This window comes from Podarcis melisellensis, assembly GCF_964234715.1.
Source record: "Podarcis melisellensis genome assembly, chromosome: 1".
NCBI lineage: Eukaryota > Metazoa > Chordata > Lepidosauria > Squamata > Lacertidae > Podarcis > Podarcis melisellensis.
Window position 1 is genome coordinate 100,017,763 of NC_138528.1, and position 12,216 is coordinate 100,029,978.

Genomic DNA, 12,216 nt, shown 5'->3' on the forward strand with positions numbered 1-12,216 from the left:
TTTAAAACATTTATTTATTTAAAGCAGTGCTATTTTTCTAGAAAAAGAGGTGCCGGAACTCACCACAAACACCTCCTTTGTTCTCTTTAAAAAGCCCTGATTTAAAGCATTTATAAACTGCCCAAGATTTCTAAAATCTCCTAAGCAGTGAGATTGTACCCTACCTTTCTTTATAAGTTAGAGTCAAAGTGGCTTACAAACTAAACTTTAAGCAAAACAAACCTAACATAACATCACTGTACAAATCCACAGAAATAAAATAAAGGAAATACTTTCAAAAACAACGTATCAGCAAGAGACAAAGCACCATTACCCAACAATTGAAACACACTAAACGAAAGCAACCAGCGAAGACCTAAGCTGGGACCAAGAGACTTTTTTTTTTTTTAATAAGAAAGCCCTATTTCCACCTGCTGTCCAAACAGTTTACAGTGACAAGTATAGGCAGGCCTTCCTGGGAAGAGCATCTGACAGCATAGGTACCACCTCCAAAAAGGTCCTGCAAGGGAAGCTGGAGTGAGACCTCAGATACTGAACAGAACACACAACAGGGTAATGATGGAGAAAGATGGTCCTTTAAACTCCTTGGCCCAAATACCTGTCAATGCACATTCCCTGATTCAGCACAAAATGAAAGAAAATATGAGTAAAATATAATGGAGGCGATTTAAATAATTCCCTTCCAAGTGCCAAGTAGAAATAGATAGCTTGACTCTTCTAAATAAAAAATGATGTCGAATTGCTCAAACAGTCCATGGAGACCCTTGGTAGGCTACCCCTCCCCTCCCCACATGGCATTCTTGCTCTTATATTAAAACACATAATAAACCCTTTTCAATTGGAGAGGCTTAATCTATGTGCAAAAAGGGATTTAGAGGCAGATTTCCTTTCTCTTTTCCTGGAGGCCTCTTTTATTTTCTTTCCAGGTATCGATTGTGAAAGTGATATCACACCACAAGGTGCATTGATATGGTGTTGAGTAACAAAAAACGGCAAAGAATCCTTACAGTATAATCAAAGCTCCTGTCCAAGCCCGACGCTCTGATGAAATTCAATCAATAGGGACGATTAAATGACACACACACACAGAGAGAGAGCCATCAATATTAAATACAGTCCATTTCCTGTACATGAGCCGGGCAACATAAAGTGGACAAGATAAAACTTAAATAGGCAGGTGATTTACAGTGTCCATGAAGTATTTAAGCGGTGGTCAAAAATACCAGGCCTTTTGACACCTCTATATGGGTGGTTTTTAAAAAAGACCAGTGTCCATTAGCCACTGCAACATTTGCATGCAGTTGTTTTTTCAAACAGCACTTTGTTCATATTGTTCAATTTTGTGTGTTGGATGGTGGCGCTACTGAGATGATTTGGTATCATCCTGGTGTAGTGGCAGGAGCATCACACATCTTGGGGCAGAGGTGTAGAGCTGCCTTTCTGGGACCTAGCTGGATGGAGATGGGGCAGGGCACAGTGGTGGTGCGTTTGGGGTCATGTGCATACACAGGAACACCATTTTGATTTCCTTGATCTCATTGGTGCACCTATGCAGCCCAACCCTGCCTCCTCCACCTTAGCCCTGTCCTGGTAAGAGGTGCTGATGCTGCTACTTGCAACATTTGGGGTGAGGCAGAAGGCAGATCCCTGCTTAAAAGGCCTTATCTAAATTTTGACTGGAAGGATGGGAGGGAAGAACAGTCAAGCAACCATTGGAAATGAAGGCCAAGGGATCATGGCCTGGTGGGGGAAAGGAAGGTTTCAAAGAGGGTTTAAAGGAACAGGAGGTGCTAGGTACTCTAGGTGCTCTGAGGTACAAGAGCGAGCAAGGAAAGGATATCCAGGGTCATTTGAGAGCAGAAGACCCACAGGTGGCTGAGGTGAGGTGCCTTCACATGGTTGCCTTCCATTTTCACAATGTTTCTCTGTTAATTTCCACATTATATTTGAAATTTCAGACAATGTAGAAGCCACTTCTGGAATTATAGTGGAAATGTGTGGAAGCTTAAATATAATGCAAAACTCAACAGTTAGGGAAAGATTGAGAAAATGGAATAAACTGCCATGTGTCCAAACCACCAGCTATTTATAGATCAAAGTCTAAGCAGTGGACAGAAGATAGAGTGTGGTCCACGGGTGGCCTTTTAGCCCATTTTGGGTGGACCACCTAGCTGTTACTGATTGCTGAGATTCTTGCAGGGCTGCATTAGGAAGGCCTTGGTCTAATCTCTTAAGGCACTTTGCCTATTTATAAGCAAGTATGTGCGCTCAAAATCATTTAACACGGGCTATTTCATTGTACCTTTAAGTGATTCTGAGCACTCCCTACTTCTTTGTAAATTTAAAACACATCGGTGGACCATGTGTATTCTTTGAAAGAAGTCATGCAAGACTGAAGTGAGCCCACCCTGGAGTTGACCTAAGCAACTAAGCCCACAAGCAAAGTGTTACGCAAGCCGAGAGCACTGCAGAAAGATGTTGCTGAGTAAATGGCTCCAGATTTCTCAAGTAAGCAAGCCAAGACATGTAGCATCCAAGGAGGCAGTCTGTTCCCAGGGGATCACTGACCTGACCCTAACATTGAAGGAAATTCTTGTCAAGTATTAGAATCAGTCAGATCCTCTTAAGGTTGAAATGTTGATCTAACTTGACTTGATGACTAAGGTTAGTCCTAGAGGAGCTGAAAATATCTTGGAAAGGTGTAAGGCCAGCAGCCTGCTGTACTCTGCTGTTACCCCCCAAAAGGAAGAGTTTTAGATTGTGTAAGAATAGCATGGGGGAAAGGAGGAGTGTATGGGTTCATATACCCCACATGCGCCTTCATTTCATGTTTACTTTTATTTTTGGAATTGGGCAGGCAAAGTGTCTTTCAGATCCTCCCTATTATGCAAGAAATATAGCAGAATATGAAGAATGAAATGCCTGGCGTTCCAATTAGATCAGAAAAGGCAAGAATTTGGATAACAGTGGGAGGAAGTGGCTATGGAGTCATTGGACCAGGTATAACTCAGACTGTTTAGATTAGATCAGCTGTTTGGAGGCTAGGAAGCACCTGAGCTTCTGATCCCTCAGCCCCCAACTTGGCCTGGTATGATTTATATTCTCTGCTGACACTGAAGCCATTTTATGGGCAAGAAAAACAGAGTCAGAAAACAGGATGGTAAGTGTTGCCAATGAGAATATGAGGTTCACTCTGATAGATCAACAATTAACGGTGCCTTTGTGAAATTACAGGTTTGAGCCACCATCGGGGGAAGTGAACTGAGCACACCAAGCTAGGAAGCAGAGTCAAGAAAGAAGACAAAAGTGACAACAACTTGGAACATCTGCCTCTTTTCTGCTGACAGAGCTGAAACCAAGAACTTGTTCATTCTTTCCCTATCTACAGTACAAACAACATAAAGCAGGGATTGGATTGATACAGAATGCTACATAAAATGTTTGCTTATAATTATTTCTAAACCTCTTTTGAAGCTGAGGGATAAAACATTTCTAATTATTCATCAGGCCTGTGGAACTCCTAGATCTCTGTAGTAAGGATTTAGCAGAACAACAAATAACATACAGGGATCCAGATGAAAGTGGAGAATTTGAAGGGATTATTACCATAAAAGAGCAAATGACTACTTGATGGAGTTACAACAATAAAGAGAGTCAGACAGGGAAAGAAAAAATAATGCTAATTGATAAATACGTAGCTGCTTAAGTATTAATTTGATCTATTGCATGGTTGCAAAATTAGTAATACCTGTAATTTTCATCTTACCAAGTCACACTGCATTTAATGCTTGAAACTGCACACAGGTTGGTGAATCTGACGTGTGCCTCCCCTTTCTCTCACACGCTTAATATCTAACCACACTGTAAAACCAATACTTATCTCTTTAAAATGTAAGAGTATAATAACATTCTTGCTAGTGTGGGTGATAGGAGATTGGCTGTGGTGAATTGTGAAAAAAGACCTGGTGCTTTTCCATGCGATTATCAGGCTTTACTTATTGCCCCTGCCCACTCTAAATATCTCTCTCAGTTGAAAATTGTCCTCACTTTTTAAAAAAATTCATTCATCCATTACTAAGAAAATAAATTGTATTCAATAAATATCAAAGGGGAGAGAAAATTCCAGTGAAATTCTCATGGATGGAAAGCAGGGTTTTTGTTGTGCTTACCTTACCTCACCTCTTGTTTCCTGCTTTGCTGCTGCTTACTGGAATGAATTATTGTATAGAATTGCTATCATGGCCATACTTTTTAATTGTTTAAATCAAATTCAATGTAGAATGTTGATTGATGCTCACATGCCTAGGCTGTTGAACTCTGAAGACTGTGGTTTAAAACAGTTTTGTCCATTGTATCTCAGTCGGACCAAATCAGCTTAAAGTATCCAAATATCTTGCCTTAATTCAGCTATAGACTGAACTGACAGTGAGCAGCTTACCTTTTGCTCCTTTCTTGGAGGTGAGCATTAAGTGCGGTTGAACTGTTAATGTTATAAATTGTGGGCTTCATAGTTTAGAGTTCTGCTTGAATAAAAGAGCCTGTATGCACTAGATTAGCACAGAATGTATCTTGTTAAGAGTTGTACTCCTCCTAAAGCCTATTACAGTAAATCACATTTTATACACAGACATTACCATTCCCCCCTTCCTCTTTACTATAATGCCCCTTGAGTATTAAACTTCAGAGATATCCTGAAAATCCACTTTGGATGGGCAGGAAAAGATGGCTTGAGGTTTACCTGTGCAGCTTGTCTTGCAGGTGACAAGCATTAAGGAACCAAATCTCAGCTAAACACAGGCTTCTCAGTGTCTTAATTCACTTGGAGAGAAAGGATAATTACCTGAGCTGCATTTCTGCACCCATGTGAAATGGACTCTAGGGACAACCCAGCTGCAGATTAAAAATGCAGTCAAAGCATCAGGAGGAGGAATAGGCAAGTAAATCTGTGCTTACTGTCTGTATCAAAACTGGGAAACAAATCCCATCGCAGATTATATAGCGGATTGGGCTTCTAATGACTGAGAATTCAAATCCTCAAATAACTATGAAGGAACTGATGGTGTGATTTTCCAAATTTATTTTCTGTTGTGCTAAGGTGCAGGTTTTGTCACCCCAAGGAATATTTTCAAGGAAAAATTCCAATGGTACAAACAAGGGATAGACTGGGCAGGTTTTCAAGAGGGCTCTTACCTTGGATCCCAAATGCCTTGGATCCCAAATGCCTTGGTACTCAGACATTTTAGCTCTCGAATGCTGCAAACCTGAAAGTGACTGTTTTGGTTTGCAAACGTCCTTTGGAACTCAAACGTCCGATGGGGCTTCTGCAGCTTCCGATTAGCTCCAGAAGCTTCCTGCAGCCAATCGGAAGCCATGTTTTGGTTTCTGAACATTTTGGATGTCGAATGGACTTCCAGAACGGATTTCGTTTGACTTCCAGAGTACGACTGCAATACTTTTTCACACAGTGAGGTAGCAGTCGGTAGCAGTGCTGAACAGGGCTCAACATGGAAGCCTATGGAGCCACCATAGGAAGTGGAGTGAGACACACATGTTTATACTCTGCTCCTTTGGTCTCTTCAAATACTTAAATTATTTATGAAATATTTAAATAATTTAGGTGGTTAAAAACACACACACAACCCAAATTTTTTAAATCATTTAAATCCTGTGTTTTCATTCAGTTAGTATAAAAAGGCAAAAACTATCCAATATCTTTTTAAAAAAGAAACTAATAAAAAGAGTATACTTCTAAAAAGCAGCATCAGATAAAGGTAAAAAACAAAACAGAAGACCAAAACGAAACCCTCATGGATAACATTCATCAAAGGGTTGGAAAAATAAAACAATTTTCAGTGGAGGCCTGAGAGATTAATGCTAGTTAATTACTGGCCCAACTTTAAGGTGTTGCTATTGCTGTTGTAATTATTAAATTTAAATAGTGCTTATATCTGTAGAAGAGATTGTTCCATCTGCTTGTGCACGCACACACACACATGAATGAATGAATGAAAATGGCATACAAAAATGCATTTTGTGCTTGCAAAACTGTGTATATTAGTCAAAGCTGCATACAAAAATATGGTTATTTGGAGATTCCAATAATGAGAAACTTTGAAAGATTTGTCCATTCCTAATCTTCAGCCTTGCAGCAAGAAGGGACCTGGGAAGCAGAGCATCTCCAAGGGCCTTGCTGTTGCTTCTGAGGAAACCTGCTGGCTACTCATTTAAGAACTAGCACTGTCCAGGAGCTCGCCTGGTTCATCACATTATTTCTATATGTTTGTACCTAAGCAGAGATTATTTTTAAAGAAACCATAAATCTCCTGTACTGTCAGTAGTCCAAGAAAACTGCCAATACACCAGGTCAGCAAGTCTGAAACAACAGAGTTGGTGTGTGTGTGTAGGGTGCACACAGATTAAAGAAAGAGTTGAACTGAAGTAACTCCAAATAACTAGGACTATCCTTTGGGGGGAGGGTGATTACGATTTCAAAAGGCACTTCATGCTCCTACTCTTTCACTGACAATCGCCACCTCTCCTTCTAATTCAAGTGTTCCTTTTTTTTTACACACACCGCCCCCAACTCGTTTTATGTTGTTTCGCATTCAAATTAAACAAATCTTGCTAAAACAAATGGCAAATTCTAAAGGCCTTTGTGTGCTGCGACTCGTTTGGCAAGGAACATCCTATCACCCTCTTGTTTCTCCCACCCCCCACCTCAGCACCCCCTCCCCATTTTTTGCATTCAGACTACACCAATCTGTGGCCTGCTCCTTTATATATATATATATAAAACAACAACTGAAATAAAGCCTGCGTTCATAGTGACAGTCAATAACACTACAGCATAATAATCAATTGCTATTTGTAGCAGCAGGGCTAGCAGTGGGGGCAGATCAGAGCAAATTACTGTCACTGTGTGCTGTCGTGTTACTGCAGCCTGCCTGTATTCTGTAAGACAAATGATACCACATTCAAGGCAACGAGACAGTACTTAGTCATACCTGTACAATAGCACCACACTTAGAGTTGGCCTCAAATTCAACTGGAAGAATAATAACCCCCCAAAATAGAGAGCGGATGGACATAAATCTAGTAAATTGAGAAGGGAGTTTTACATGAATTAAGGCAGCACTGAGCTGCCCTTCAAAGATTTTAAAGCTAAACAGTCCTGATTTTTGCATCCACCTGGAAACCAGAGGATTACGATTATCTAGTGATCCACAAAGAGGACAGAGAAGATTTTTGTCGATTCCAGTCAAGTCCCCAGGGCTGCTTAAAACCAAGGATGTCTCTAAAGGATGTCATGAGGGAATTCAGTTCAGAATCACCTGCTTTAATCAATAATAATGTCATAGTTATACACACACACACACATGCGCGGGCTTGTTTTCCCTCCATAGACAAAGGAAGGTTTTTACTGCTGTAGATCGTGGCAATATAATATCTTCTCCTCCTTCTCTGGACTGCGTTAGAGGGAAAAGATACTCAGCTTTTGATCTCAGTGGGAGAGAAAGCTGTTATCTGAGGACTGAGGGTCTGAGGAAGCAGCAGGTCAAACAGGTAATTTTAAAGATAGAGCTGCACAGAGCTTTCTGTATCAACACCTTCAGCTCTCCGAACAAGGTAATTTATTTGAGTTCCCCTGTGACTACAGACTGAAGTGGGGACAAGAGGAATGGAAATGCATTAACCATAGATTAAAGGGCACCAATTTGTTTTTTTTAAATCCAAACCAACAGAGATTGGGCCAAGATTACAGTGGTATAAAGAAACATCTCAGGGAGATGTTTGCAAAGATTTCTGCCTGATGCCAACCAGAGGCTTTCCTGTTTAGTGTTAGGACCGTTCCAGAAGATAAAACATGGCTTTTCTCCACAGGTCTAGTCAGATGCTCTAATGGAGATTCAGTAAATACCCGTGGATAAGTAATGTTGGGGGCAGGGAGTTAGGTCTTGGTTGACGGGGCCAGAAGGAAAGAGTGTGGTGCAATGATGCAAATTTTACCATTGTGCAGTAGTCTAGTATCTAAATAAACCCCTCTCTATCCAGACAAGCAAGAAGCAATATCAGAATTCAAAGACCTATTCCCGTCAATCAAAAATACTTAAGATGCAAAGCAGTGACTGGGGAGAAGGGAGGTGGGCTGGGCAGAGTTCAAGGGTTCGAAAGAGAGGTTTAGAGGGCTGCATTGGAGATGCCCCACATCTTCACTGCTTCCCCAAGGTTCACCCTTATTTCTTCTTTGCAGGTGGGATTGCAAAATTGTATGGGGTTCAGCTAGATGACCCTTGGTCATCTCTACAATTGTATGAAGTGTGAGCAGTTCAAACTGCTAAGGAGACTGGTTCTTCTATCTGCCAGAGCCTTGTCTCTCCATTGGTTGCCGTGTCAACGCTCAGAAACCCACCTAATTCCCATCACTACTGGCTGCAGTGCCAACCTCACACTTGCTGCACAGGAGCAGGGAATAAGGTAGGAATTCAAGACACTTTTGTTTATATAGTCCTTTAATTACATAACTCTTCTGAAAATGCAGAAGGGTGGTGCAATCGGTCAGTTCTTCTGGCTGTTAACCAAAAGGCTGGTGGCCCAAGCCCATCTGGGGACAGCAATGGGCTGGATTCCTGCATGGCAAGGGGTTGGACTAGATGACTCTTGGGGTCCCTTCCAACTCTATGATTCTATGATCCTAAGTGTCCAGGGCACAACTTCCTTACTATGTCCAATCAAGCACAGTGTATCTTCTTTAGTTAAATGAGTATATTTGGCCTAGCACAGACTCTTGTCACTGATGATGAAGCAGCTAAGACTTGCCTGAAAGCAGTGGGGTGTCTATCTGTGTTCGTGTGGGTGTGTGGGTGTGGGTGCGCACGTGTGCGCGCGCACACACACAAAATCCAAGTGCTGCAAAACTGCGGCAAAACTGCGGAGTGTTGTATTAGGTAGACTTTTGTCTTGATCCAGTTGGGCTCTGCATACGCTTTTAAGAAGATATTTGAAAGTGTTTTACACGCTAAGGTTGCTTTAGATTGGCTGTGGTCTCACAACTGGGGCCCCTCTGCAACACGAAACAGGCCACGTGCTGGATCTACATGTGCACGGATGCTGTATAAACTGCAGTGTTCAAATGGGCACTGCAACGTTCAACACCAGCAGTCGGACGCTCTGCAAGAAATCCATTGATAAGAGAATAGCTGAGCCACCATTCTAACCTGGACTTGGGCCTTAATTTTTCAAAGGGTTTCAAAGGGAAGAAAATGATGGATATTGTTTAACGTGAGGTTTGGGATGTGTAGATACAAAGAACTGGAAAGAGAACAAAGATTATTTTAACCCACTGCACATTAGTTAAGAATGAGCTGTCAGGATTGATCCAGGCCAGAACAGAGCCATTGACCTAGAGGTGAGAGTCTCTGAATTTCATTTCCAAACCTCTCAGCCGTGCAGTCCCTGAAAGAACACTGACAGCCTTAAAAAAAAAAAAAGTCCAAGCAATGTTTAAGAAAGACAAAAAGGAACGGGGCCTGCCAGTTAAGGGAGCTAACATGCTAACCAGAGTGATGAAAGTATTTTGACTTTGGACTTTCAATGGGATTAATCTAAAATGCTCCCCCTCCCCCATTAAAAGCCCTGAACATTGCTTTTAGGAAATCTCTTTTAGCGCCTGCAAAAGTTTGTCCAAAGTTAGACATGGCATTTTTTGGCAATGTCTGAATGTCGCTGGGACCCTGACGTAGTGTCATATGACACATGGTGAGTATTAAGATGGTCAACTGGCGGAAATCACCTGGTTGAATGAGGATGTCAGCAGTTCTGCTTGGCTGCTTGAGCCTAGCATGCAGGCTCAAGGGATCCAGGGGGAGAGAGAGGGAGAGAGAGAGATTCTAGCATTTGCTCTGCAGTGATCTGAGAAGTATTACACAATGCTTCCATTTACACACACTCTTTTGAAGGAAAGCCTTTGCTTTTCAGAAAGTTAAGACAGTATTCTCTGTCTCACTCTGTGTGTTTAAGCTTAGCTCTACCTCCTGTTGACATTGTTGCGCATTATTGGGAAAGATGCATATTTCTCCTTTCATTCAATCGAAAGGATCGCTTTACGAAAGGAAATCAAATATTAGTGTGGTTTTGTGCCTGTTCCCGGCTGCAAGTGCGACATTGGAAAGTATTATCTCCTCAAAGGTTGTTTTAGTTATAAGAGTAACGTTTTAAACTTGGCAACCGAAAAAGCGCTTGTGTTTGATTTTGGTTTCCTGCAAAAAAAGGGGGGGAAAGTAAGGCAGCGAACCAATATGGCATTTTTCCCTGAAAGAGGTTTGAGTGATGGAATTCTTCTCTGTGAAGTAAGGGGTGAATTAGAAAAGGCTTTTAATTAAACTGAATAAAAGAGAGTTTGGTGATTTATTTCTCAAGTCACTGAGTATGCTGTTCTTGCCCCCACCCTGCCATCCTGGGCTCTAATCCTACTCAGTTTTTCAGTCATCCCTGCCTACCTAGTGCCATTGCTTACCCTCTTTTCTGCCAAGATAACACAGTTTCCCCTGTTTGTAGGCCCTGCATTTTTCCAGGTCAAACTGATGGTGATGATTTTACCATTTTCCCCTATGAGGCAAGGTTTGAAAGCATTCTATTAGGATGCAGACACACCATATATTTAAAGCATGTGACTTCCTCCACGGAATCCTGTCAGCTGTTGTTTGTTAAGGGTGCTGGGAATTGTAGCTCTGAGGGAAGCAAACTACAGTTCTCATGATTCTTTGGGGGGAAATAATGAGATTTAAATCTGCTTTAAATGTATAGTGTATATGCAGCCTTATTCACTGGGCCTCCCCTCACTGAAGATTTGAAGAGGTTATCAACAAATCCAGGATAATACAGGAACTCAGTGCATGGCTGGGAATTTCTCTCTCTCTCTCTCTCTCTCTCTCTCTCTCTCTCTCTCTCTCTCTCTCTCTGTGTGTGTGTGTGTGTGTGTTTGTATGAAAATATTCAGTAGCCTGAATAGAAATCAATGAGATTGCATTGTAAGTCAGACCTGCACAACTTCTGGCATAGCAAGTTGAACGAAACTTACCAGCCAAATCATTTGACTAGTTAGATGCTCAACAAGACTTCTGTTTTGACAGTCCCGGGGAGGCAGAAAATTGCAAACTTTATGAAGACTTAACACAGGTTAGGTGTGGTCTGCTGGGTTGTACTGCGAATTAATATTACTGATGGTATAGCAAACCCTCTCTGTGTTATCATTCCCCATCAATCACCATTCAGCTGATATGTATAATGCTACAACTCAACAGATCTGGAGTGGTATAAAATAGGATGAAATAAGTATACGCAATGCAAAATATTTTAATATTTTAAAAAAACAGTTATTAATTTTACAAGATCGGAATAGTCTTTAGCCCACACTTGGGGAACAACCATTTGATCTCTGAGCACACAGAAGCCTGAAGTCCAAAATGAATCAGAGTTCCAGTGTTCAAAATGTGAAGGCAGAAGCACATTTCCTACAAAATTACCCATTCATTCATGGCTCCTCCTTCCTCTATTATGTCTGATGCCTGCAGACACAGCAGGAGCACAAGACGAGGTTGTATCTGATCAGTTATAGCATTTTCTTCTAACAAACAAGTGTTGTGCTCTCTATTGATTAAAAAGCAAATTATTTAAAGCCTAACACCAGCAGCACAGGGGAAGCTTCACAAGGCATTCACATCCTCATTTATCTATCGGGATTTAAATGTATTTTGATGATCAACTGAGGACACAGTTCATCTGAGCACAGGTGCAGAGCATGAATGTCGAGGGCTTGGCATAGGAATCAACAGAGCCCTGTCGCTCTCTGCACACGGACCACAGTTATGGATGGGCACACACAGAGTGCCTGGTCCGTTTTTGGGAATGGGATGTCCATTCACACTTAACTGCCTTCCTCCAGTGCTGCCTCCCATCTGGGTCCATTTGTGTGTTCCTTTCATGCTTGGAGGTTGCTATAAGCAAGTGTGTAAGCCCTGCCTTGACAAGAACACAGTAAGTGTGGCACAAATCAACAGGCACATGTAACCCCCCCTCCCCTTTGCTTGAAACACCCTTGGTCTGCTAGTTAGGCTTCTTGCAAGTTTCTTCCACAAATGTGCAAAAATGGACCCCCCTTCCTTTTAGAATTCTGAATTATATTTTGCCACATGTGTGATCTGAGAGTGCAGCACTGTA